The sequence below is a fragment of the Nicotiana attenuata genome, unplaced genomic scaffold (assembly GCF_001879085.1).
Source record: "Nicotiana attenuata strain UT unplaced genomic scaffold, NIATTr2, whole genome shotgun sequence".
Classification (NCBI taxonomy): Eukaryota; Viridiplantae; Streptophyta; class Magnoliopsida; order Solanales; family Solanaceae; genus Nicotiana; species Nicotiana attenuata.
In genome coordinates this window covers 835,253-841,354 of record NW_017670348.1, presented here as the reverse complement: position 1 = coordinate 841,354, position 6,102 = coordinate 835,253, and positions in this window count along the sequence as shown.

Sequence of the window (6,102 nt, the reverse complement as noted above, 5' to 3'; positions counted from 1 at the left end):
CCTTTCTGCCTTCCGAGACTAAGCGTTGTCTCCATCTGCATTATCTGCATTTTGCATAAGGCTACCTTTTTGCCTTCCGAAGTTAAGCTCTACCTCCATCCTGCATTTCTCTACATTTTGCATAAGGCTACCTTCCTGCCTTCCGAGACTAAGCTCTGTCTCCATATCTCTGCATTGCATAAGGCTACCTTTCTGCCTTTCGAGACTAAGCTCTGTCTCCATCTTGCATCGGCTGAAACATTGCCACCTTTATTTAAACCTTGCATTGGCTGAAATATCACCACCTTTTATTTTACGCCTTGTATTGGCTGAAAGATCGCCACCTTCTGCATTTCATTGGCTGAAAGATCGCCACCTCCTACATTTCATAGGCTGAAAGATCGCCAAATCGTCCAAAGGCGTCATTGTTCGGAGGCACCATTTTCATAGCCCGAGAATGCCATGCCATGGCCTGAGGNCTTTATTAAATCTTTGCATCGGCTGAAATATCGCCAACCCTATTTGAATCCTTGCACCGGCTGAAAGATCGCCATTTTATTTACACTTTGCATGGCTGAAATATCGCCGCCTCATTTAAATCCTGCATCAGCTGAAATATCGCCACTTCATTTAAATCTTGCACTGGCTGAAAGATCGCCATTTTATTTACACTTTGCATGGCTGAAATATCGCCGCCTCATTTAAATCCTGCATCGGCTGAAATATCGCCACTTCATTTAAATCTTGCATCGGCTGAAAGATCGCCATTTTATTTACACTTTGCATGGCTGAAATATCGCCACCTCATTTAAATCCTGCATCGGCTGAAATATCACCACTTCATTTAAATCTTGCATCGGCTGAAAGATCGCCATTTTATTTACACTTTGCGTGGCCGAAATATCGCCACTTCATTTAAATCTCGCATCGGCTGAAATATCGCCACTTCATTTAAATCTCGCATTGGCTGAAATACCGCCACTTCGTTTAAATCTTGCATCGGCTGAAATATCGCCAACTTTATTCAAATCTTTGCATGGCTGAAATATCGCCAACTATATTTAAATCTCTATGTCGGCTGAAACATCGCCAATTTTATTCAAATTTTCTATGTCGGCTGAAATATCGTCATTTATATTTATGCTTTACATCGGCTGAAACATCGCCAAATCTTGTATTTCATCGGCTGAAACATCGCCAAATCCTGCATTTCATGGGCTGAAAGATCGCCAAATTGTCCAAAGGCGTCATTGTTCGGAGGCACCATTTTGATAGCCCGAGAACGCCATGCCATGGCCTGAGGACCCCGCTTTTGTCTTCTGCATATCATTATTCAAAGGCATCATGGTTCAGAGGCATCATTTTCATAGCCCGAGAACATCATTTCAAAGCCTGCGAATCCTTTATTATGCGCTTCACGGCCCAGGACGTCATGGTCTGAGGACGTCATCCTAACCGTCGAAATACAGCATTCATGGTCCAACGGAAACTTGCATCACATTTAAATTCCGCACGATATGCTTGTAATACTCAATTGCAGGTACATCAGCTGGCAACGGCCATTACAGCAAGAGAGATCTCGCTCCGGTTCTCGCAACCCATCAGTCCCTGACCACCCTTCCTAACCTAAATATTGCGTCCGTCTCTTCAAAAACCTCCATCGGCATACTCCGTCGATGTACCCCGAACTACACATGACCTGATCCTGTAAAACCAGGGATATGTAGGCAGCTCAGAAACCAGAGCTCGGTCAAAACCTTCGCAAGTCGTCTCTCTCGGTCAAAATTAGCCATCATATCTTTACCCGGCAACTCTTTCATCCTTTTCGGGTAAAGAGGGGCAGCTGTTGATACCCAATTTTTTCCTATGTATTTTACACTCAAAATACTTTCAAAATAGCATGTGTATGCATATATAAGCATGCCCAAGAGTTTTGGTATTTTTTCCTAATTGTTTAAGATTTTTAAAATTAATTATTGTCTATTTTGGTAGTACAAAATCCAATAATTGTTCCCAAAATTATCACTTTGGTGAATAATTTATTTCTATTCTCGTATTTACACCAAAATATAATTAAGGTGATTTTTGCATATTTTTATAAATTTATTTGGTATTTTTAAAGCTAAATTGCGTATAATTACAATTATAGCCTATTTTACGATTAACAACATTTTACAATTATAAAATCATTACCGGTATTTTTAGATCAATATTTATACATTATTAATTAGTTCAGTGCTTTTAATTTATTTTTAAAATCATTTTAACTATTTTTATAAAATAAAAGGGGGAAAATTGGCTATTTAACACATAGCCATTTCTATTTCAATTACAGCCTCAATTTAACCCCCCAATTCCACCCTAATTAAATGACCCAACTTAAAATTTTAACCCAAACCCCACGACCCATTTTTAGACCCGCCCAGCTTCTCTTTTAATCCTAGCCGTTGATCATTTTGATCAACGACCATGATCTGTTCTTTCCTTTTTAATTCCCATACCCTTCTTAACCCTAATTCACTCTATCAGATGTGCCGCCTTTGAACTCTCTTCACCTCCCAAATTCTCTCAAAGGCTCCCCGGAACCCTAGCCTCCCCTACCTTGTTCCACCATGTTTTCACCGGCGTCCATGGCTTCTCAGGCCATGGACAGCCTATACCCACCTCCTATGGCTCCTGCATGCCTGTTGTTCGAAGGATCGAGGCCAGACCTCGAGGGTCTTCACCCAGGCCTTCACTGATTCGAAGATTTCGGCCATCTCCGGCCTTGCTCCGGTGGCTCATGGTCTTTTGAGCCTATTTATGACATTATCCGACTTAGATCGGGTATTTTCGAAGCCTTTCTCATCTCTAGGGTTCATCTGGAACCCTAAATATCGAGGTTCTCTCCTATTATTTTAGATCTGTTACATGTTTGCAGTGTTGCTTAAGTTTCTTAAACCCTTTTCCGATTTTCTTTTAAAAAAAGCACTTCTTTTCGATTAGGGTTTCTGGAAAGTCCTTAAAATGTTTCTGACTCTTCTTCTTCTCTTTTCTTGGTGTGAATCGATCCCTGCTATGTTCTTACTGGCTCTTTTTTGACTCACATGCCTTTCGTGTGTTCTTGTATTTTCCTTGTTATGAAATTTATTTTTATTATGCTCCGTTCTATCTCATACTGGGTTTTCACCATGCTCTCTCATGTCTATCTTATGTGTTCCTCTACTGTATTTTCCTACTGAGTTTTGATCCTTTTTTTGCCTTTACCGGACTTCGCCTGGATTCTTTCTAAATGTGTTTCATCGACTGTTTCTTTTTAAGTTTACACTACCTGAACTTATTTAATTTTCAAGCTTTCTTGAAACTCGTTTCCTGTACTGGTTCCTATGTTCTACTTGCTATTGTGCTTGTATGCTTCTCATGAGACTCTGAAAGGGTCTCTGAGCTCATCTCGATAGTTTGCCTCTTCATCTCTGTATCAAATTGGAGTTTAAAAACCCTAGGATTTGGGAGTTTTCTTTGGCTAAATTTGGTTTTATGTTTGGACAAGGGTTCTACTTTGAAACCTTGAACTCTCAGACTCACTTTGAGTTTATGAATTGAATTTGAACCTTTTTCTGCGTTTGTGATTTTGAAACCCTCTTGTTTGACATGTCTATGTGTTTTATACGAGAGCTTCTCTTTCAAAGGTCTTGCCAACTATTAATTGATTCTGAATTCCTTTAATGTTGCTTAATTGATTGTTACTAATTTTTTTCCGTAAATTAAAACTTTCCTTTCACCTCTTTTCTGACTCGAGCAAGGCTTTCAATGGGATTTTTTACTGGTTATTTTACTGGTTCCCTTTCCCTGTTTTATAAATCAAGTACCACCATGTATTTACCCTTATTTGTCTACCTTGCACGAGGTATTTACTTGATTTCCTTCCTTTAATAACTTTTTCCCATTACCGTTTGAATTTGGACTCCTTAATTAAAGGAAGTCTATAGGCTGATTGATTTTAATTGGTACATAGTTCCTTAATTATTACTAAACTATGATTCTTGCCTTATTCGCTACACCTGTTTGCAATTATAAATACCCTGCTCGTTCATTAACACACACACGATTTTTAATCATCACAACTCTCTTCTAAAACTTACTCTCTTGCTTCTTGATTGCAATTTGGCTTCCCTAAATCTACTGTTTCTTCCTACTTGCTCTTCTGAACTGGTATGTCCTACTTTTGATTCAAGCATCAAAATCCCATGTGTTTACTTACAAGCTTTTATGCCCATGCCTACTTTACTGCTTTGTAGAGTTCAACTTTAAAGTAATACTTATGTCTTGCTATCTGTTACTGCAATGAATCCCTATCCCCATCCCCCTTTTATGTGCTTGGGCTGTAGTTTAAGACATGGCAATATACAAAGTTATTGTCATGGATTAAAACTGGGTCCTTTGGATCCTAGCCTCTTTCAATTTCCCATACCCCAATCCCTTGTGTGTATTGAGTTAAGGTATAGCCTGGCAGCATCCAAGTTGCCGTCCAGGGCTGAACCTGACCTTCAAAAGGTCCTAACTCTTTAATTTTTTAAGTTGACAAGCTGGTCAGGGGTGTGCCAGCATTCCAGTTGCTGGGCGTGACCACCAGCCTGCCCTGGCTCCCCCTAATTCCCTTTCATTGCACTTACACTTACTCCTAAGCCCTTAAGTCCTGCACCCCTCCTATGAGCCTTGCCTTAGGACCTTGAGTTCCCTTTGAACTTGGACACTTGAGGGCTGGCCCTTCCACTGCACTATAATCTGTTCTGCAATAATATTTGGGGTGTAAGCACTGCTGGAACTCTTGAAGTTCCTTGGAAGTTTGACACATCCCCAAATAAGAGAAAGGCTTTGAAAAAATCCAATCCTGGAAGTTGGTTTATCTCATATTATTAGAGTTTGAGTCTGGATTAGGCTGATTAGATGTAGATGTAATCACTGATGTATTTTCATTTATTCTTTTGATTCACTTGGTCTGTCATAAGCTTTGTAATGAACCTTGTAATAACTACTGGGGTATAGTGAAAAGGTATGGGATAGAATGCATGCCAAAGGGGTAGATACCATGCCTATAGGGTGTATATTTTCTCAATTCTGCATTTTCACGTAGATACCATGCCTATAGGGTGTATATTTTCTCAATTCTGCATTTTCACGTAGATACCATGCCTATAGGGTGTATACATTAAAATGCTGCATTCTTCACATAGATACCATGCTCATAGGTTTTCTGCACTTCGCAATATATACCATGTCAATAAATCACTGCTAAAATTCTGCACATCACGTAGATAATATGCCTATAGGATTTTTCCTGCATTTTTACACGTGCCTCTGTCATTAGGTAATTCCACTTATAGGGCCTAAAATAAACCAATCATATCAATGACCTGCTTAGAAGATCTCTGCATAACAAGATTCGTAACACCTAGAAAGCATGCCTATAGGAGTAATCGATTAAAATCTGAAATTGCCCACTCATCTTTAAAATCAGTAGTAACTCGTTTAAAGTGCTTGCAGAACTTACGATGCTGTAACTCAAATATTTTTTGCAATCAGTTCGTTCTTCCCCCGTCTTTGAACTAATAGATATCATGCATATAGACCCTGTTTGACGCAGATAGATAGTTAGATAATTAATCAATCGTCAGTTTTTCTGCAACTACATCTAAGCATGACTAATTCGGACTCCCTATCTGGAAATATGTGGTAGATCAATTCTTCCTACGCTAATTTTAATCAAGGACCTAAACAGTATGTGAAAGACGTGCTAAACAATTCGTTTCTCTAAATGAGGAGGCCTACTTGAGCCTTTAATTGCTTTATCTCCCCATTAAGTGTATTATGTGTTTTTGATTGTCGCCTTAGAATTTTATCCTTTTAAACTTCTGAAAAGCCAAGCTTCCTCCCTTTAGGATTAGTAGTCCTAAAAGCCTCCAGGACTGATAGGTGGGACCGGTAATAGTACGTTGTAGGTAGCGATACCATTCCGCGATTAATACCTTGACGGGGTGGGAAGGGTAGACATAGAGATGATGATCACACGATAACACTATGCGTACGATTGGTTACCGGTGTTGTGTGGATGATCCATGTGATTTATAAACCTAGGACCCCTTT